General features: G+C 39.8%; 1 protein-coding gene across 11 annotated transcripts in view; it reads right to left on the reverse strand.

Annotated features, from left to right (window-relative positions):
• The window catches only part of RALGAPA2 (Ral GTPase activating protein catalytic subunit alpha 2), a 277,139-nt gene that overhangs the window by 237,547 nt on the left and 15,756 nt on the right, over positions 1-23,836 (reverse strand). The window lies entirely within an intron of this gene.

Consider the following 23,836-nt stretch of genomic DNA (forward strand, 5'->3'; position numbering starts at 1 on the left):
AATAAATTAGATTGTTCGGCGAATCTTATGGAACAGTTGATGTGTAACTCTAAGCCAAACATGAATTAAACAATACAAAAATGGGCACCTACAGTAGCAAGGATTAGTGTCCACTATTTTACTTTCCCTGGATATTTAGCGTATATCATGTTCATTAACCACAATTGTAATTACATTTTTAAAAGTATCACCGTCAAGGAATTTTTGCTTTTTAAACTTTCCATTGTTTTAGAAAGGATCCAAACCCTAATATTTCAGAGCATAAACCAACTTCTAACTGAAGGAGTTAGAAGAAACTTCATCTATGGACAGGGTATTTCAAAACTGCACACTTCAGAGTTTTTAATATGTTCTTTTGAAGCATCTGATATTGTCCACTGTCAGAGCCAGGATATTGGACAGATCTGAGCAAATCTTACACTCTATGGATTAGAAGGGTAATGAACACTTTTGTTTCCACCACCTAATGCTGGCAGATCCACCACCTAATGTTGGCAGATCTACCATCTCAAGCAGCCCTAGGGGAACTTTTGTGAGTACTCTTACAGAGAACTGATTTACCTGCACTTTCATCTGCTGGGTGGAACTGACTAGAATTACACAAAGTTACATTAATTACTCCACAGCAGATGCAGTTAGTAAAGCACTCATGTGGAATAATATGTAGTGGGGTCTTCCTCTGTAGTTTTGGGATGACTCTGACAGAGGAAGATCAAGGCAAGGAAGAGGGAAAATCTTGACCACAACCTCTAACTTTGGTATTCTATATGGTATCAATAAAGCAATGCAATTAAGCACATGCTTAAGTACTTTGCTGAATGGGGGCCTATTATCTTGGTTGGAAAAACAGTTGGGGCCATCAAATTTTGCTGCTTGCCAACCCCATGAATTAGAATGCTACAAAGCAATTTGTATGAATCACCAAAACTTTTTCATGACTTTTAAGTGTAGCGCAAGCCAATGTGGCTAACTTGCATTTATAGGTCTTTTTTATGAAAGTGCATTATAGGCTGATATCCAACAGAAAGGTAACTCCTGCAAGTAATTGCTAGCTTGTTGCTGCTGAGGATATAAAAGGATCAAATTAATACAAAACAATGAATATGGATTTCTTTTTCTTTTCTGAAACCTTTTCAACTGCTGAGCGATGGATTTTAAGAAGAGATTAAGAATCCAAAAGGGAAATTAGTTTTAACACTAATATTAAAGGTCAAATAATTATCTCTAAAGAAACTGACAGTACTGTTTAATCATCACACAAAACAATAGGAACAAACTTTCACAAAACACCAGTTCTTGAGAAAAAACTACATGCAGGATGCAAAATGAGTGACGAGTAATAATGTAAGCAACTGTGACCCACTTCTTGGTCTTTAAAAATAAAGACTGGTAAGAGGAATTAAGGCAACACAGCCAAGTAGACAACACTTAACATTTTAGTTATTTCTTCATACAGGGCCAACAAGTGAGCCATTATTGCCATTGGAACGATATGCTCAAAAGATGGATTACGACAGAATAAATCTGTTGGAAAACAAAGTGTTTCAGAAATTGTATACAGTACTCCAATGACAGTCTCTGAAAATGAAAAACATTCTTTTCTTCATAGCAGAAAATGATAGTCATGGCAACTTCATAGACATTGAGAACTAGACCTCAGGTCACATCAGCAGCCAGAGTAGGGTAAAAGTCCTCTATAACTTTTACTATGGGAGTTGTCCCATAGACAGTATTAAAAACCTTCTTATAGTTAACTCAGAAGAGAAAGTAAGTCTGCGATATCCCTTCTATGTTCCTCATTGTACTTTGCTTCAATATAATCCCCACAAGTCCTTCCATAGATTTTCACCTGGGGCTTACCTTGGCAGCAGTGGCTAACAATAATTACCCCGAAAATCACATGGCCAGATGTCTAGCTCTGTGTCTATGGGCAAGGTAAATGTGCTTGGAATGGAAAGATCTGGCTGGCTAAAAATGAGGTCATGGTTAAAAAAATTGGGGGGTTACCTGTTAAGGACCATGTTTCTGCCAATCAGATTGCAGGATATACAAGGATATAATAATTATCCATCTAAGTATTAAAATACTAGGAGATCTGCATCTTTCAATACTACTTTTGACATTAATCAGCTAATCTCTGTTTTCTTCTATCCTAAATTGTGAACTTTTCTTTTTGGTGTTTTCATTCTAAGTTTTACAGTACTACATGTACCAAATGTGAAGAATAAAAAAATCACGCTGAATTTTTCATGCATTCGGATAAATGTTAGACACACAATATATGCTATATGCATAGTGCACAGTAAGAATTCATGGCTTTTAACAAAAACAAATTTGCTACAAAAAGCTGAATGAACTGATGGACCTTCAGAATTATCTTTTAAAAGGGATCCAATGTGGAAATGTTCTAACTTTTTTGTACTTACTATAAACTGACTAAAAGAAAAAAAAAGCAAAACAACTTACCACAAGGAAATAAACAGAAATAAATACTTTATGATGTATGTCTTGGATATAATTTCCTCTAACATTAAAACACACTCTTGATACCCAATTTTTTATACCTCTAAAAAGGGCCAGTGACCTTTTTCTGCATCAAAATATTTCAGGACAAACCTGCTCAAAGACCGTAGATAACGTAAGATTTTAAAATGTACTACTTGCTCTAGTGTACAAAGAAGAGTAAAATGTTATGCTGTAAGGCAACGCAATGTAAATGGGTACATAATGAAACACAAGTAAATTGTAAATATGGCTCCCAATAGCATGAGCATTTGCAGTACATGGCATAGTATGTTAATCTTAAAAATATATGGAATTCTCCATATTAAAGTATTATTAATAAATGTCTGAATATAATGTGATGCACAAATTATGTCAAAAACATAATATAACAACTTCAGATGCAGAACAAACAGAAGTAAATGAAAAGCAAACAAAGAAGTTGCTTCCATAGAAATACGCTCATTGATAAAGTGTGGGAAGAATTATAGAAAATGTAATATACAATATAAAAGCAGCAAATTACTTCTAAAAACTAGTGTTTTTTAAAGGGTGGACTGTAAATGCAGAATATTGAAGAAAAATTAAACTAGTTGTAAGATTATGTGAAGAATACCCAACCAGTCAAGGACAAGCAGCACTCTGAACGTAGCTTATTCATCCACCTTTCAGAAAGCGCAAAATCATGACTCCATAATTCTTGCTCTACGAGAAGCACCAACATGCACTATGTTGATGAGACTGCAAACCCATTGGAAACCCCACTTTAGTATACAACCCAGATTACTGGAGGAAAGAATGTCAAAGAAATGACTCTTTCAAACCACCAGGGTTTTGCAAAGGTTTATTTTATGTGTGTGACATGTTTCCTTTACATACAATTTTCCTTTATTTGCAATAAGAAGTTAAGTGTCCAGTCACTTGGAGGTTTCTGTGGGTTGCAGGAAAGTGTAAAATGTCTTATGTCCTGATGGGTCACTGACTTAAATAAATAAAGGTTACTTGCCTGTTACCAGATCGCTTCGAGATGGCTCTGCATATTCACTTATGGGTATTGAGCCACCTTGGGGAGCCTTATGGTAAAAAGCTCTTCTAGCAGTCAGCTAGAGTGTTCCCACACTCCCATCTCACCCCTCCCCTCAGCATTACAATTTACCAAGGGCGATGCTATAAAGTGGGTGGCGCATTCTCACCACCCCAGATCCTTCCACTGCAAAGCTAAAGACACAGAATGACAAGGACTTTTATAGAGAAGGTAAGGCAGGTGGGAAGTGTGAATATGCAGACCCATCTCAAAGAACTTTGGTTACAGGTAGGTAACCTTCATTTCTTCTGTGAGTGGCTCTGCATATTCCCACTTATGGGATAGATTGATAAGAAGTGCTGAAAACTAACCTGGAGGTGGGGACAGAGTCCTAGCTGAATAGAGACTAAAGCACTGCCTTACCGAATCTGATGTCCACACTAGAAGCCAAGTCCAGATCATAGTGCTTAGTGAAAGTATGTTGCAGCCTTCAAATTTCAACAGCCGGCACTTGCCTAAGACAGGCGAAGGAAGTAGCCACTACAGTTCTTATGTGGTTGAACTGCAGCAAGTAAAGGGATTTTCATTAACATGTAGCCCTCAGCGACACATTGTTTAATCCACCGAGAAACAGTCTAGGAAGAAACCATATATTCTATGTGGTTCTTGGCATAAGAAAAACAATATAGGTGATTTACAAATACTCTTAATTCTGACCAAGGAATAGGTAAGAGCCTTTCTAACATCCAAAGTGTGTAGAACTGATTCCTCCTTATTAGAGTGAGGCTTAGAGGAAGAAAAAAAGGCAAATTAATGGACTGATTGATGTGGAAATCAGACACTACCTTAGGTAAAAATATGGGATCAGGTCTGAGAACTAATTTGTCTGTAGGAAAAGAAGTGAAAGGTGGGCATCATTCACTCACTCACTCTCCTGGCTGATGTGATGGCAACAATGAAAGCTATCTTAATAGCTAAATGGCACAAAATACTCAGCCAAGGGTTCAAAGGGTGATTTCACCAGCATGGCAAACATCATATTGAGATCCCAAGAAGAAATGGGATCCCTAACCGAGGGATAAACGTTTGATAAAAGATTTATGAAAGGGTTAATTAAACAATGAGCAAACAGTGATCTACCATCAGTTAGACAGTGGTATGCAGAGATGGCTGCCAAGTGAATCTTTAATGATGATGTGGATAACCCCTGATTTTCTAAGTACATGAGGTATTCCAGAACACAAGGAATGGAAGCAGATACAGGAGAATCAGATCACCCCTTCATCCAAGTCTGAAATCAGAACCACTTTAGATGGTAACAGTTCTGGTAGACTCTTTTTGCAATTTAATTAGTAGATCCTGCACAAACGAAGAACATGACTGCTCAGCCATGCCATCAGGTGAAGAGACTGTGGATCCAGATGAAAGATCCTGCCCTCCTGCTGGAACAGGAGACCTGGGGACAGATGCATGAAGACTCCATGAAGACAGCTGAAGGAGATCAGTGGTTTGCCACTGACATGGCTAAGCCAAGGCAATGAGCATCATCCTTAACTTATCCTGAGCCTCTTCCTTACCACTATCTGAATGAACAGGAAGGGGGGGGGGGGGAAATGCATACATCAAGCCCTTCCCCAAGTGCAAAAGGAAAGCATCCAACAAGGACCAACTGTCCCTGCCTTCTCTGGAACAGAGGAGGCAACACTTCCTGTTGACCCTCATTGTGAACATGTCCACCTCTGTCGACTCTAGTTGGCTAATTTAGTCTAAACCAACTGATCCCTTAGGGACCATTCATGCATCCAAGAGCGGTCTCTGTTGAGATGGTCCATGACTATATTGTTTTCCCCTGCAAGATGCAAATTGGTGACAAATACACCAATCCCATAAATGTCTGGCCTCTGTGCACAGAAGAGTGGAATGGGCACCCCCTTACTTGCTGATGTACTACAATCACTAATGTATTGTCTGTCACTACCTGTACAACCCTCTCTTGCAGGTGGGAGAAAGGAATGACCTAAGAGCCAGATGAACAGCTCTTAATCCCAAAACACTGATATGCAGGGATCGCTCCTGAGAGGACCAGTGCTCTCAAACTGTCAAATGATTCAGATGCACTCCCCAACCCATGATTGACACACATCTGAACTCACTGTCCAGGATGGACCCAGATAATTGAACTGTACATCCCTGAGCACATCCATTCTGACTGACCACAAGTCTAGGAAGACTGTGATATTCTGTGGCATGGTGATCAATACCTGAAGGCTGTCCCAACTTGGCCTATAAACCTGCGACAACCAGTGTTGTAAAGGTGTTATTTTTTAGACGGGCAAACAGAGCCACTTATGTAGTGGCTGCCCTAAAACCCAGGAAAAGTTTTATTCTCTGGGTGGGACATCGCTGGATCTGTAACAGTTACTGGGTCATCTTAATAAATCTGTTTTGTGGCACAAAAGCTCTGCCATCCACAGAGTCCAGTATGGCACCTATAAAAGGGATCCTATGAGAAAAGCAGAGGACTGACTTTAGGCAGTTGAGAAAGAGCCTGAGGTCTGAAAAGAGATTGGTTGTGAAGGCGATATTATTTAACAGATCTTCCTGCAAGGAAGCCTTCAGTAGCCAGTGATCTAAATAGGGGTAAACAAAAATACCCTGATTTCTCAGATGAGCCACTACCACAGTGCAGTGGAAAGGCCAAATTGGAGCACCCTCTACTGAAAGTGGCATCCGGTCCCCACGAATCAAAGTTACTTGTAATGAGTTTGCCAAATTGAAATATGAAAATAGGCATCCTTTAGATCAAGAGTCACACACCAATCCATGACTGACAGCAAAGGGATTACGGTGGCCAGAGTCAACATGCAGAACCAAAGCTTCCAAATATATTTGTTTAAATACCTTGAATCCAGCAATTCATCATCTTAGAACCCCCCACCCCCCCCTTCGAAAGGAAGATCTTCCAGCTTAATTCTAGTGTCCATAGGTGGGGAAGAGGAACAGAGCCATGCATGCCTCCTAATAGTCACAGCAGACACCAATGCTCTGGCAGCACAGTCCAAAGCATCAAACAAGGCTTCTTTTGTCATTAAGCATGTCATCTTTTCCCACAGGTAGAATTGGTAACAGGCCACGACTGCCTGATAATTTACCACCCTAATACCGAGGGACAAAGAAAAGAACATTTTTTTTCCCTCAACAAATCAACACTTTTCCCTTCTTTATCAGCCAGGGTGAATGTGATAGTTCAGATCTAGTCACCGGTTACTGGTAGCAGCCAGTCCGATTGAGTTAGGGACAGAGTGGGAATGAAAGTAGGAAAACCCTTGAGAGTATCTGATACAACTTGTCAGCTTTCTTAGAAACAAGTTGGCAAGAAGCAGGTGTTGTCCATATGGACTTAGCTGGGTGTAGCAAATCATCCAAAATGGGTAGTGATCTTGTACTCCTTGAAGCAATCCTAAGCATATCAAGCCCCAGGCAAGAATCTCTTCTGCAGGCACTGGAAGATGATGATCCACCAAGTTGTGGAACTGAGTAGTGTCCTCGAAAAGAGAGAAGGCTGAAGCAACCCCCCAAATGTTCATCTGGTGATAAATTGAGCTCAGTTCATTTCCAGATGCTCCTGATCGAAGAAAGGCGCTACCTCCTCATCTTGTTCCTCAGATAGGGTTTTAGGCATCAGTGTCAGTAATGTTGACAGATCTGTAGGAGTTAAATCAGAAGATCTCTAGACTGACAAATCTTTAACAGACAAAACATTACCACTTAAATCACTTGGAGGGTAATTAAAAGGCTCCAAGGTGGCCCCCAGTAAGGCCACAGGCCCCTGGATTGCCAGGCTCCCCAGCAAGTAGGGTACAGGAATATGCCTGCCAGAGGACAACTATAGGGTGGCACAAAGAGAACTACAGGTCTCTATATTCTTCCTTTTTCTTCCTCCTGGTAAGGATCCAGGTCCAGATCTGATATAGAATGCAATGGTGGTAACAGTATATTCAAGAGATCCAGCTCTTTGCAGAGATCCTGCAAGGTCTTAGGAGGAGGGAGGAGTGTGAGCCAGAGGAAGACCTACAGCATCTTCTGGCCTCCTCTGCTTAACAGGGAATGAGTAAGAAGACCTTGGAACTGGGGAACTGTTTCCCCCACTCAGAACTGAAGCAGCAACTAGAACTGGCAGGCGAACCTGGGCTGTCACAGTGACAGAGCTGTCCGGAAAAGAGGACGTAGCCAGGACTGACCCAGGAGCCAACATTAGATCTGAAGACAGACACTGATCTATATCCCTTACTACCAAAAACAGAATAGATCTCTGTTTCAGAACCATAGCAGTCTTGTCATAATCTGGCAGATCTGATAGTTCTGATGCACAGGAACCAGCACTGCTAACACCAGCTGTTTTGTCTCTATGCCTCTTTTTCTTGGCACCACAACCAAAGGCTCTGGTGGCCCAGAATCTGACACACTAAGCTATTCCATTTTCCTGGATCAAGAAGTGGAAGTCATAACCAGCCCCAGTCCTGCAGCTACAAGGGTTCTGTCGGGGTTGGATAGCTAGGAGGCACAAGGTATGGGCACCTCTCTTTGCCTCTCTTTTGGAACCAGGGAAGTGGGATCTGACCACATGCCCTTCGGTTTGGGCATCTGTAGCCTCAGAGGCTTGACTGAGGGAGCTACAGTAACTGAGTCCGACCCCAGCAGAGGTTGTGATTTCTTGGAATCCATCCAAGTCTCTGCACGTCTTCACTAGCAAAGTTAAAGCGCTGGCCGCAGCAGTGCTTTAACATGGCTGTGTAGTCACAACATAAGAGGAATAGCTACCAGTGCTGGTGCACTGTCTACACTGGCACTTCACAGCGCTGAAACTTGCAGCGCTCAGGGGTGTGTTTTTTCACACCCGAGTGAGAAAGTGGCAGCACAGTAAAGTGCCAGTGTAGACAAGCCCTTAGACCTATGATCCAAGTCCAGAGGATCTAGCCTCAAGAATAAACAAAATCCTGGTGATAATCAAGGTTGAACAGAGAGTGAGTATGTAGCTTGTGGTCCAAACAATATCAAACTAAACAACTGTTTCACTTGAAAACACGCTGGGGTTGACTTTACCACCAGGTGATAACCCAGGTGCCAATGAATTTCAGGGTGTGTCTACAGCCAACACTGATTAGAAATGGTACAGAGGAGTCTGTGATACACATTGTGAAGAGCAAATTCAGGATCTCAGTTGCATGGGACAGGTAACATGAAAAAAAATACATCTTTTTGGTTTTCCCTGGAAAATGCACTATTTGGTAGAGGTAGGACTTTTGGTACATCCTTGCATTAGAACAGCCCTTTTAGTCCTGATCATCAGCTGGGGAGAAGTAAAATGGGTGGGAAGGAAAGAATGTAAAGTGGTCCTGGCTCAGAATAGCCTCCATATCTGAAATCTTGTGATAAAATTAGATTTAGGACACATCTGACCCACATCACTTCCCCTTCTCCTCCACTGCTCTCAGCAGTTCAAAATCAGAGATGAAAAATGAATGCATTTGGAGAAAAATATTAAATAGGCTAACAGCGATCAGATTAGTGAATCATCTGCATAGTCCAATCCTGAACATTTAGCTGAAGGGGGTCTTCCAATCTATGTAATTATCTGAGGTCAATCACATCACAGCTTCCATCTAAACCACTTTAAAACTGCGCAAGTTATTAAGAGAATGGATATAAGTAATCAAAGTTAACTCAGCACACTTTGCTCCTGGCACATAGGAAATGGCTCATGAAGTGTCTGAACTGCTAAATGAGGTGAAAAACACAACCTAATTCAAAGTTAAGACTGAAACTCTTGTGTTATTAGTGCTTCTTGTGGCTATGTATTATTGAGTCCCAAGCTAAACATGTTACTTTACATATTAACATTAGAGAGGTGAACTCCCAATCAGATGGACAACCACCCGTGTTTGTATTCCTGAGAATCCATTCTTTGCTCTCTCCTCTCCAACACAGTTGTAAGAAATGTATACAGCCTTTACTGTGAAAAACAAATGACATTTTCTTCTACTCCAACCTCGATTCTTAGTTATACTGCTGTGAATTCCAAACTGGCTATTGACATCTTGTTTGTAATTTCACAGTAAAGTAATATGAAATATTTTAAGAAATCCCACAGTGTGAAATAATATTACTTTTTCAAAAAACACACAGATCTATTTAATGCTTAGTGCTTTGCTGCATCTATATGGTAATCCATTATAGCACACTTGAAATAGAAATTAGGTATTACTACTGATCAACACATCAGGGTATCTGTCAGTTCTTTTAACTGATTATCCATAGTTCTTTTTCTTCTGGGCTTACTGCATGACTAGGAATAATGTGAAGTTTCAACCTTAGTTTATACAGGATGCTGCTTTTTGAAAGAAACACTTCTTTGTTTTAAACTCGGTTTTCATTTTGTATGTGTAAAAAGAATCCTACAGCTCAGATTATTAGGGTGAATGCATCATTTTTTAGCAGATTCACAATCTCGATTAATAATGCAGTTTCTGGGGGGGAAATAGGAAGATATAATGCTTCTATTTTCCCAACTTTATTTAGCAATATAGGGTTGGAATACTGCACCCAGTAATGCCCACTACCCAGTGCTTTCAAGGGTAAAAATAACTCCATAAAGTAGCTATCTATATGGAAGGGGAGAAAATTCCTTCCTGACCCCAGTAGGTTTCCAGCTTACACCTTTAAGCAAGAGAAATGATCCTCATAATTGTCTTAACTTATACAGCTATAATTGCAGGTGGACTGAAACACACTGTGCTGAGTGCCTTACTAAAAAAAGCCAGGGAGTGAGTGTATTCTTGTTGACTGGATAGGGAAAGAAAAAGTGTATGTCAGTGCAATGGAGATGGTGTCAGTCATGTCACTTCATGGGGTTACATATCCAGAAAGCAGCAAATGTTTGATGCAAACTCTCACATTACAGGGAAGTCCTAATATTCAGCTGGTGAACTGAGCCAACAGAGAGATCCAGGGTAGCTCTTCTACTTGGCTATGTGTGAGCACTGCAATTTTGCTGGTACCTATAAGCAAAGATTTGTACCTTTAGTATTAAAGGATTCCAATGGTAAGGCCCATAGCAAATTAGGATGTAAGCTATTATTCACAGACTTAGGAGCTTGGTTAAAGCAGTGGGAGGCCACTGAAGTTAGGATGCCAGCAGCAGCTCAATCTAGACTGCAGGATACTCTCTTAATTACATCACAGTAAACATTTATAAGTACTTGAGGCCAAGTGGAATGTGTGCCCAACCATGCAACCTACTCCTTCATGCTCCAAAGAAGCACCTTAAAATAAATATTTTAGAAGTGGAACATAAGCAGCATACTGCAAATTTTACAACAGAAAGCTATCAGAATATTTTAAGGGTACACTAGGGCAGATATGTCTGAATGAATTACAGTCATGGTAGACAGAGCCTTAGAAGGTACAGAATGCCCTTTCCCATGTGTAAGAGAATCAACACTCATGAACTGAGGAATTTCCTTCAAAGATCGGAAATATAGCGAGGAGAGAAAGGATGTGATGGCAAACAATTCCATTATTAAAAATAAACACTGCTTAACTTGCGAGGACCAACAACAGACTAAAGACCTACCAACCTGGCAAACTTTCACATTCCATATGCCAGAGGAAGCTCTCTTATGTATATATAGTAGAAGCAGAAAGCAGAGGTCCAGAGGCTCCCAGAATAAGATATGGCTGAACAAGAGGACATAGAAGACTGGAAGTCTTACTCTGGCCCTATTTTTATGGGAATAAAAATAAATGGTTTGTCAATGCTACAGTTGACTATTTAGGTTTTTGTTTTAAACAGCTTGACTCAGTATTGCTAACATACTGTAATATGTATGAAGTAGTACTGCATTGAGATTTTTACATATGGTGAGACTATGTAACGTTCATGAGAGTCTTGCCATAGTCCACAGATGGCTGAAATTTGTATAATTTTAAAATATATTTATGCTAGTTATGTGGCACTGAAAGTAACACACATTCTCTTGAAGAGTGTTGGTCTTTGGGTTTATTGGGCTCACCTTAAATATACAGTCTCAGTGAGTATTTGCCTGACAGACTGATGCTTCTCAGGTGTATCCAGGGTTGTGAGACACCTCACAATCACCTGCCCTTAGTGTGAGGAAGTTTTCACTGGACCTGCTGTGGATCAGTGCCCTGAAACCACCAGCCTCAGGCAACAGAAGCACTACCTTCCAGGCCTCGCTCTCTCTGCAGCAAGAGGCACAGGTGCCGACTCCAGCCCTGGAGCACCCACGGAAAAAAATTAGTGGGTGCTGAGTACCCACTGGCAGCCTGCTCCCCCTCTCCCCTCCTAGCACCTCTTGCCCATCACGATCAGCTGTTTTGCAGTGTGCAGGAGGCGCTGGGAGGGAGGGGGAGGAGCAGAGACAGGGCATGCTCAGGGGAGGAGTGGAACTGGGTGGGAAGAGGTGGGGCAGGAAGAGGCAGGGAGGAGGTGGGGGGGTTGGGAGAAGGGGTGGAGTGGGGGCAGGGCCTGGGGTGGAGCGGAAAGAGGGGGTGGGGTTGGGGGCTTGTGGCAGGGGTTTGAGCACCCGCGGGGCCCAAAGCAAGCTGGTGCCTATGCATACACATCCTATCAGCATCCCTCTGGAGCACTCAGCCCTTGTTCCGATGAACATGGTCTGAACTCTCAGACTCACTATTTCCAAAGGAACAGTACACACCAGCTTATAAAATTCAACTCAGGATCACTCTACTCAACACACAGCACTTTAGATTAGATTAGATTAATAGATAGATAGATCATGAATAAATTTATTATCAAAGAACAGAGATTCTAGTGATATTGGAAACACATGGTTACATATAAAACAAAATTATAACACTCTCTAGAGCTTAAACTTAATCCACATGCATTCCCCTATCTCCTACAAGATAGCTTACCCCAAAATACCTTTTCCCAGGATTTTTAACCAGTTTGGCTAAAACCTCCTCCTTATAAGATCAAGTACACTGGTTGCCTGTCCTCAGAGGATGGAATCCCTGGCAGTTCATCTGCACTCCAGATATAATTTCAAAAGGTCATTATCTTACTGCTAAACAGGATAACCCCTGTTGTTTTTATTTTTCCCTCCAGCCCCTGCAATCTCCTGATTAGCATCTAGCTCAGACTGTAAATGGGCATCTATTGTGAACCGTATAATACTTAATACTTACATCACCAACTACAGTGAGGTAAGCGTCATTTCCCCTCTGCCTGCAAGGGACATACGCATCGCCTTTCCATTACACTTGCCTTAACTCGCAGTGCTAGAGAACATAATTTTTAGTAAAAATATATAACTACATATTTTCCGTATACACATCTCACAATGATTATGATAACCAGTGAGACACAGGCTTTCATTAGAAATCTTACATGACATTCTTTGGCAGAGTAGAAGATAAAGGCCAGACCCAGGGGATCTCTGTAACCTTTATGTACACCTGTGCCCTCTGCCTGGGTCACACAGACATCTTAACATTTGTTTAATTATCTTGTTTGCTGTATATTATTTATACTACATTTTCCAAAAAAGGATATGGGTGATCCATGTTCAATTAAGCTCCTACTATGACTGTATGCACAATCTGAGTATGTGCACACAAGTGAATTTGTGCACAACCGCACACATAAATTTAGGACATAAAAGTGCATACACCTATTCCATTCAGATTCTTAAACCATGCCCATCATAATGGCATGTGTGCACCATACATACATATCCTTCCCTTTTTGAAAATATTGGCCTTTACATTTTTATATCTAGATATATTTCTAAAGAGCAATCATTAGTTCTAGACAGAAACAAGCAGTACCGCATAGGATGGGTTTGTAAGTTCAAATATTTTTATTCATTATGATCTTTGAAAAGGAAAAATATATATCCTCGTGGGAAAACCAGTGTAAAACCTAGACTTTTCTGCAATATAATTCTTATTTTAATCTTGTGTTTTCCTGAAAGAGTTTGCACTTATGAAAGTTAGGAAACTATGCTTTTGTGTTTAAAAACAAGTAACTGAAGGGATTTGGAAGAAAACAATCTCCAAGCTACGCCACATACAGCACAGTACAATTGTCTAGCTGCACTATGGAGGTGGAAGGGGATTTTCTTTTCTTTGTCTGAAGCATTAGACATTGGCTGTTATCCGAGGCAAGATATCAGAGGTTCCCAAGTATGCATGGCTATAAGAGAAATCAAGCTCTCTCAAAATCCAGTTCTCTCAATTACCTACTCTGGCAGTGAATTCCAGAGATTACTATATGTTATGTAAGGTTACATTTATGTAAATATAGTCCTCATAAAAAGGTGCATCATGACCAAGTTCAGCCTTAACGAGTAATGCCTTCTGTAGTCACAGAAAGTTACAGCCCAGACAATGGTAGTACAAGCTTCCCAAAAATATTCTGTTACTTTGACAGGGAGTGACCATCGCTAAGGAAGAGAGGGAAATTCAGTCTTCACATTTATGCAGTCTTTGACCTCCATAGTAGGACTGTGAATAAGGGTGCTAATTATTTCAATTGTGATGGTAATTGATACAGAACCACTGGGAACTGGACTGAGGCCAAAATCATTTTATAGCATATTCCAGGTAGCTGAAGTTTAAAACCTTACATTTTCTGTTTGGTCATAAAAACATTCCAAAATAGTCATTGTGAACAAGTACTGATGTCTGATGTTACTGCCTTTTAATTTAATAGACTTCCTCCCTTCTGATTGTTTCATATCCATTACTATATTGGTTTTAATTAGATATTAGGTATATAAACACCGACGCTGATGTGCAGACAAATATTCCAAATTAATGCAGAAGCAGCCTTCTCTATTTGGAACTAAAATGGTTTTATGCTTTCAAACTATTTGTTGAGAAGGGAGTTACTTTCTTTTGTTTTAAACGAACACTAGGTGTCACTCAAAAACAGTTGCAAATACCACCAAAATATACTGGAAAAAGTAAAAAAAATTATGTAAATCCCCTTCCTAAATATGTTTATTGATTCTTAAACTCAGTTAACCCTCAGCACCTGTATTGAGGATGTTTTAATCCTAGCTAATTAACTACTTACCTAATTAGAAGAAAATATTGGGAAAACCTTGGCTCCTGCTGAAATAGGATTACATATGGTAAACTAAACAACCAATTAATTTCATCTCCTATGGCTTGAGGTATGAACGTTTCATTTATTGGCATTTACACTGTTTTCTCTGTCCTATAGTCACACTGAGGTATCCTTTGGTCTATGAGTTAACAGCTCCTTCCAAAGGTCCATTCTCCTTTGTGCGTTACATTACTAAGAGTATAACAGAGATAATGAGTGATAAACTTAATAGTAAAATGGGTTGCCATCTTATTTCCAAAAGTTAAACATTATAGAGCAGGTCACTCCTAGTTTTATGGAAAAATCTTACCTGTGGATTTCCTCTTCCTCATGCTGTTGATAACTATACAATACATATTCCTGAATGGTAAACATCTCAGTAAGTCTTATCCACCAATATCCTTTGACTTCTATTAGCTTTCAAAGTTTTTGGTTCTCTTTCAAGCCTTTAAAGCCGGGGTAGGCAACCTATGGCACGCGTGCCGAAGGCGGCACACGAGCTGATTTTCAGTGGCACTCTCACTGCCCTGGTCCTGGCCACCAGTCCAGGCCTCTGCATTTTAATTTAATTTTAAATGGAGTTTCTTAAACATTTTTAAAAACCTTATTTACTTTACATATAACAATAGTTTAGTTCTATATTATAGACTTATAGAAAGAGACCTTCTAAAAACGTTCAAATGTATGACTGGCACGTGAAACCTTAAATTAGAGTGAATAAATGAAGACTCGGCACACCATTTCTGAAAGGTTGCCGACCCCTGCTTGAAGCCTTGTTTCAATAAAGTACATAAGCACATGTTTAAAATTAAGTAAATGTAAGGCTTTTAATGCATTTTATTCAGCAAAACACAATCATGACATTTAAACACATGCATAAGCAATTTGCTGAATCAGGACCTAATGCTGTTATGTTCATAAAAGTTACTGTGCAATATTTTTCCATTTTACACAGTATTTTTGTCCTAAGTGTTTTCAAGTATTTTTTTTAGTACTGGTCACCCATACAGTGCCTTGCATTTTTTAAATTAATGTAGAGACAGTAAATATTAACATACTGGGTGGGTATTAGCTCTGTTTCTTGAGTGGAAAAATAGACACAATTACTTTTCCAAGACCATAGAGTAAATTAATATAGACCTAAGATTAAAACTCAGGGAGCAACTGCCTTCTGATGCCTTGCTCAGGCCACAATGCCTTCCTCTTACTCTTCGGGGGGGAGGGGGAGGAAATATTTTTCTGCTGTTGCCACTGAAGAGCTAAAACAGCTATACAATAGCTAACATGACTCTGTTCTGCCTCATGTATAAACTTAATAGCTAAACTCCTACTGCAGATTCTTTTATTAGTGTTAACATAAGTAGCAGAAAACGTAGCTTGGTTTTCAGATTACAGGTTGAAAATGAAGTGTTGCAAGTTAGGAAAAAACAAGATACAAGTCAAAAGATAAGAGACTGAAAATTCCAGATTGCCCAAACTCCCATTTCATAATTTTTTTTTTCAGATTACAGACACACATTAAGATGACCAAGTGTTTTTGTAATTGTTTATAATCCTAGTTTATTGGCAATTAAAATATAGATGCATGTAAAACAAAAGAGGGAGTGTTTCACTGATCCTTGCTCTGTAAGAAGGAAGATCTATATGCAGGAGTTAAGAACAACCTTAATTAAATTTCATTTTAACTTTTGTATTAAAGAGTCTTCTTTTCTTCCTCGTTCTAGAAAATAATCCCCATTTCTAATGCCATTTTGAGTATAAAGTCACCACTGGAGAAGTAGTTCCCAGCTGAAGACAATAATTCACTTCTGGACTAACATCAAAGAAAGAGAAATTGCAGTCTCAACATTGCTTTTTTAGCAACACTAACAAAACTAAAACAGGGAAATCAATTACAGCTGCTATATGATCAGCACTTCTGAAAATCAGGCTACCTTTTTAGGTAGCTACAAATGGATTTAGAAACCTAATTTTAGACAGCCATTGCTATCTGGGACTTCAGAGGCAGATTAGGATTATACTGTGTGATATGGCTTCTGGAGTACATTACGAGCAATTTCATTTTCTGTTCATACAGTTGAGATTCATCCACTCCAATAGGGACGTTTCCTTCCATCCAAATGCACTTAAACAGCTGCTCTAATCAAATTAAAATTATCCCTGAAATAATCTTATCCAGCACAGTTCCATTCCTCTTAATTTTTGCTTAAACTAGGATGGTTTTAATTTAATTATTGGGTTAATCTCTCTGCCACACCCGGTGTGAAAAGCAGGGACCACAGACCAAGTGCTGACTGGGGGTTTGCTGCTATATGTAGAACAAGATGCTCCATTGATTTTAAACAAAACAAATCTAGACATACCAACAGTTCAGCCCTGCATTTAACACAGTCACACACCCAGATCTCTCTCAACCTCTTGTATTTTCTTTGTATCAAGATCAAGTATTGCTGTCAAAATGGCTGCCCCAATTTTTAAAAAAAAATGAGTACAGGCTAAATAGCTCTTATTACCAGTCTTGTAAATTTAAACTCTTTTTGAGGTTTCATATTGACATGGAAGAGGACGACTCCATCTGTTCTTGTCAGGACACACATCCCCACTATTAGCGCCTTGACTGACACATTTTTAAGCATTCATATTACCCCTCAGAAACAGCCAACATGTAACAGAATTTACTTTGCTTCAGCAAGCCTTCCCTCATATCCCATGACTACTTGCTTTGCATAAGAGCCTCTGTCATAGGATAGGAGGGAAAGTCCTTCCTGGATCAGTAACTGGTTAAAAGACAGGAAACAATGAGTAACAATAAATGGTCAGTTTTCAGAACGGAGAGAGGTAAATATCAATGTCACCCAAGAATCTGCACTGGGGCCAGCCCTGTTCAACATATTCATAAATTATCTGAACAAAGGGGTAAACAGTGAGGTGGCAAAATGTGCAGACGATATAAAGTTACTCAAGATAGTGAAGTCCAAAGCAGATTGCGAAGAGCTACAAAAGGATCTCACAAAACTGGGCAACAGGGAAACAAAATGGCAGATGAAATTCAAAGTAATGCATATTGGAAACAATTCCAAATATACATACAAAATGATGGGGTCTAAATTAGCTGTTACCACTCAAGAAAAAGATCTTGGAGTCATTGTGGATAGTTCTCTGAAAACATCCGCTCAGTGTGCAGCAGAAGTAAAAAAAACTAACAATGTTACGAACCATTAGAAAAGGGGTAGATAATAAGACAGAAAATATCAATAATGCCACTAAATAAATCCATGGTATGCCCACATCTTGAATACTGTGTGCAGTTCTGGTTGCCACATCTCAATGAGGAGACATTAAAAAGACTGGGACAGTTCAGCTTGGAAAAAGGAGACGATTAAGGGGGGGATACGATAGAAGTCTATAAAATCATGAATGATATGGAAAAAGTGAATAAAGAGATGTTATTTAGCCCTTCACAGAACACAAGAACCGGGGGCATCTGACGAAATTAATAAACAGCAGGTTTAAAACAAACAGAAGGAAGTACTACTTCACACAACACACAGTCAACCCGTGGAACTCTTTGCCAGCAAATGTTGTGAAGGCCAAAAGTATAACTGCATTCAAAAAAGAATTAGATAAACTAAACTAATGAAGGATAGGTCCATCAACAGTTATTGGCCAAGCTGGTCAAGGATGCAACTCCATGGTCTGGGTGTCCTTAAACTTCAATCAGAAGCTGGGAGTGGACGACAAGGGATGAATCACTCGATAATTGCTGCGGCAGCGCTGTGAAGCGCGAGTGTAATCGCGCCGCCAGCACTGCGAGAGCTCTCTTGCAGCGCTGTATGTACTCCACCTCTCCGAGGGGAGTAGCTTGCAGCACTGCGAGCGAGCGAGCAGCACTGCAGGCGCTGATTACACTGGCGCTTTACAGCGCTGCACTTGCTGCGCTCGGGGGGGGGACGTTTTCAAACCCCCGAGCGCAGCAAGTTGCAGCTCTGTACAGCGCCAGTGTAGCCAAGACCTAACGCATCCAGCATTGGCCACTGTTGGAAGACAGGATACTGGGCTAGATGGACCATTGTCTGACCCAGTATGACTTATGTTCTTAATTTAAAGACTGGATAAAAGTGAAGTCTTATGCTTCCTACATAGACAAAAGGAGTTTTTCCCCATCAATGTAGTTAATCCATCTCTCTGAGACGCAGAAGCTAGGTCAACAGAAGAATTCTTCTGTCAACCTAGTTGTGTCTACACCAGGGTGTTATAAGTTGACCGAACTATGGCTCTCAGGGTTTGAAATTTCTCAAAGTCCCAAGCAACATACCTTTGTTGATTTAATTTTTCAGTCTAGACTGGGCCTAAACCACTTACAAGCCTATGTCTCATTGAAAGTCAATGGGACTTAGAAACTTTCTAAATTTTATCCTTAATTCATTACAGCATATACACTATTATATGATTCTGAATATTTCTAAAAAGGAATTATCGACACATTCAGACCCTAGCCTCAAAGCTCTTCTTCATCTTTCACTGCTGCCTGCAAGGCTGAATCCTGACCCTACTTCTTTGTCTTCAAGCATTCTGCAATCTGCCACTGTCAGTCCTCTAAATTCTCCTCAGAATCATTCCCTTATATTTTAGCTCTGTCTTCTCAGGCAGTCCCAGAGAATGAAGCACCTTTTCTCCTTTTAGGTTTCACACACTGAAAATCTTGCTGTAATAGGTAAAATGAGTTTATAGGGAAAATCCCATTTACATTTTTGTTCTCTTTGCCTTAATTCTTCTGTTGCTTTCCTGCCTCAAAGTTTCAGTGAAGTCTTCAAAGACTTTGATTTTATGCCCTCGGGAAAAAAAAAAGTCCTTTTTGCTCTTACATCTGCTGTGAGTCACAGGATTCTCTCATCTGATAGTAGTGCATCTTAATAATTACATCTCTAGGACAACTTCCAGTTTTTGGAGTGAGGGAGAAACCAGTCTTAGAGCTCCATCAATAGCTACTTCTGCTTTAAATTCAGTGCATTTTAAAACTTTGCACCAGCAGGAGGTTTCCTTTATTCAAAAATTTTCAGAAACTCTTTATTGTCATATTATTTCCGCACTAAGTCAAGTCATTTCTTGCCGTCTCTTTTTGAGCTGCTTGATCTAAGGAGTGAAGATTCAGGACTGCATCAGTAGCTTCTCCAACTCCAGGTTCCACAGTGCGCTTACTCTCTAACCAAGCTGGACAATTTTAAATATTTTTCAGGGCTGGGAGTTTAGTTTTAATACTGTTTGGATAGCGTTAGTTCCAAGGGAAATAACTGTATATCAGTTTAACTGCTGGAAGTCTGTGCTTGTTTTTTCATTTTTAACTTTCACTCAAAGCTGCAGATCTTCAGAGGGTGGCAAGCTATCACTGTGTTAAATACTTAAGAAGTGGAGGGACCATATTTTACGGAATGGGAACTGGGGAGGTTGTTAATGGAAGCAGATTCTGTAGCCACTAACTCAAAGTTCAAGTTCAAACTGTCATCCTCAGTGGGTCCACCTGACAGGCTCAGGATCTACAACTGTTAAGATTTAGGCCTGGTCTACACTTAAAAGTTAGGTTGACATAACTACGGCACTCCCAGGTTTGAAAATATTCACACCCCTGAGCACCATAATTATGCCAACCTAACCCCTGGAATAGACATAGGTAGGCCAACAGAAAATCACATTCCATTCCCATAGGAGGCATCTACAGTATGTTGCTACAGTGGAACAGCTGCATTGACATAGCTGAGCCATTGTAGTGCCCGCATTAACAAACACGGGCCTGAATTATCAACAGGATTTCTGAATAAGGTATATATAGATAATCATAGTTCCATCAAAAAATAAATCCAGGCAGGTCAATCAGCTGGTAGACATTCCACTTCTGACCAAGAAGCTTGATTTGAGAACGCATTTTAATTCCAGAACCAGTAGGGTCATTCCAATTTCTCCTGTGACACAACCTACATTCAAATGAAGTTATGGGCTTCCTATGATTTTGTAAAGAATTCAGCATGTCCATCGGAGTACTTTACACTGGTATATTTAGCCTCTTTTCACTTCCTTGAAGTGAATATGCAGTGCGTATGTTGTCTCTCCACCTGAAGTCCTGGAAAAAGGTGATCTTAGTAGAGTTATTTGAGAGTGTTTTTAATCCATGCTAGCTGCAGGATCTTATCCATATCCCAGGAATTGAGAAGAACAATAATTCACATCTCAAAGCTGTTGTTTCATGCTGTTTACAGTCAGTCATTAAAACTGACTTTTTGCATGCCAAAGTAATTTTCACCCAAACAAAGCCTCAAAACTTCTTCCTCCCTCATTGGTCTCCATAGATCTTGATAGCCTTAACGCAATCTTCTGTTACATGTTTGTACAGTTCCTTGCATAATGGGCCATGATTGGGGCTCCTAAGTGCTACTGTGATACGAACAATAAATATATCGTAGACCAGACATCCTTATCAAAATTCACACACCAGAATTTCCTCTTTCCTCCCTCACCAACAGTTGAGAGGCACTTTCAAATGAATCAAGCATCCCATTTCCCCCCTTCCTTCAGCAATTTAGTTCCCCTGGCATGATTTTTCCTCACCTGCCTTCACTCCCTTAAGCTGTGTTCACACTAGAAAAAAAGATGTGTTAAATGACAAGTTAAAATACAAATTGCTTTGTCTACCCCTGGGACAATCCCAGCATGCTAGTTTTCCATTTCTAATCATATTTGCAACTATTTAAAAAAAAAAATTTTTTAGTTAAAATAAAAAAATCTCATCCCTGTGTGAATTCCAAATTATATCTGTTTCCTTCAGTTAAGAAGATATACACATTTTTTAAACTTTTAAACTCGTTAGCACTGCAGAATCAATATAAGCTACTGGCAAGTGTACTCTCTTCTTTGGTGGTTTGCACAGTCATTAAAACTGTTAGCTAAGTTCCAAATACAGAGTCTCTATTTCAGAAGGTGATGTGCAAGACTGATAGACACATGCTGGCTTTTACATCTCAGCTTGAGTTTGCACGGCTGTTTGAAAACCATCTCTTTTTTCTGTGAAGTGCAAAAATTAGATCCAGTTGTTACTGATGCTTTGTCTGCACTGGAGAACTGAACCGTTTGTAATTAGTCATTTTCTGCACCAATTGAGACACAAACAATTCAGTGCATCCACATTAGGTATGCTGATCAGTTATCTTTCACCCAGGCATCCATATTGGCATTGCCTTAAACCATTTCATCTCAAATGCCTTAGGAGTACTTATCTTCAACACAGAGGGGTGTCAGGATCCAGTTATTTGTTAGATCTTTCTCTAGGCACCTTCTCCAGGCCTTGTGAGGGATAGAAATGGGGTGTGGGAGAGGAATGGACAGCACAGCTAAGCTGTCTTGGACCCCTCCCCAGCCCTACTTCTCTAAGGAAAGGACATACCTCTGCTCATGGCCCCACCAGCCAATGAACCACAGTTAGTTTGCTAGCTAAGGACCAAAATAGGGGGGCACTAGTGAAGAAAAAGGGATATATCTAAGGGATAGAAAATGCAGTTTTGTGGCCAATAATCATTACTCAGGGGAAGCCCTCATCTGTCTCTGCTACACTGCTCTCAGAGGGTACATCAGAATTGTTTCACCAACTGAGGATATGAGCAGGGGGGGGAACTTGTAGAGATTGAGGGCTTTTCTGGAGGGGAAATGGGGGAGATGATTGGGGGCAGAGAGGAGACTCTTCGGTGGTGAACCAAAGGTGGTTTGCCAACTGAGGCAGCTATTGGGAGATAGTTCCTCTATCCACACTGACACAAATAGTTGAGGCAGGAATAACAAAATCAGTTGTTAACCCCCAGAAACAGTGTGTAAGAAATGTTCCTTAGAACTGAATCACTTGTATGTGGATGTTTTACACCTTTCAATTGAGTAAAGGGGAACAAATATTACTGAGCATGGTAAGTTTTTATACTGTATAGAAGGCCAGAGACACAATGTGGAATTCCAAATACTGTGATGGTGGGAGCTTTAGAAATGTGTAGCAATATTTTTTGTTTTCAAACACAAACTTAAGAGTAAGACTGCACAGAGATCTGTGTTGAAAAATTCCACTAGCTAGGCTGAAGGGCGCCCTTAGCTCAAATGTATGTTTTAACTTGCCTTTTTGCTTTTCATTTTCTTCCCGCTGTGAAATCCCTTTTCACATGGTACTTCACTGAAGTTCTAAGAGCGTGTCACTGTAACACTGGGTATCATGAGCTATGAAGAATCTCTGGGTATCTGAAATCCTAGAATAAAGCACTCAGAGAACTTTAGTGAAGCAGGAACTGAAAGGTGGATTTTGGAGGGGAAAGGAGAAAGACATTTTAAAATGCAAGATAAGACTTATTCTGCTGCTGAATACTTTCCTAAAGCCTAGTGGAGACATTCAGCAGTCAAGTCTGTGCTCCCCACAATTTTCATTTCAGCTTGCATTTCATCAGTATGGACAGGAAAATATTTGTTGGTTCAACAAGATAGAAATGTACACAGAAAACATGATTCAAATTGAAGGGATAACTTACAACGTTATTCTAATTTGTTTTTAGCTATTTCATCTCTAATTATAAATCATACCTTTCTACCAGCAAGCAAACCCTCAACCCCTTAATGTGCTGAAGCATTCTTATTCACACTTTAAAAAATTAGAAGTTTTGATTGGCAAGTTAAATTTAATTTTTCTCCTGGTCTGACGTAGCTACCGCAACATAAAGGGTGTTCAGTGCTTTGAAAAAGCATAGATGAAAAGAGTACGTAGGGAATTCTTAACTGCAGAAAGTTAAAGGATTTATATCATCTTTAGAAATAATGCATCACTTTTACACCATAAATGTCATCTCATTCAAGGCACTGGCAGAGGCAACACTATTAGACACAGTACCCCCAACAATACAAATTAACATACAGAAAATTAATCTCCAAATTGTGTGTTTTATATTTCTACAATATTTATGGTCTAAAATAATTTAAATTTGATTTTTAGTTACATTTTTCATTAGCATTCATCAGAAAGCCTAAAAGGCTGAAGTCAAGAGATTTTAAAAAATCCTTTATTCTGATTGGAAGAAACTGACTAATACAATATATAATAGTGATTAGAGGCCAGAGGAGTCTAGAACTAGGCTCCA

The sequence above is a fragment of the Chrysemys picta genome, chromosome 3 (assembly GCF_011386835.1).
Source record: "Chrysemys picta bellii isolate R12L10 chromosome 3, ASM1138683v2, whole genome shotgun sequence".
Taxonomy (NCBI): Eukaryota; Metazoa; Chordata; order Testudines; family Emydidae; genus Chrysemys; species Chrysemys picta.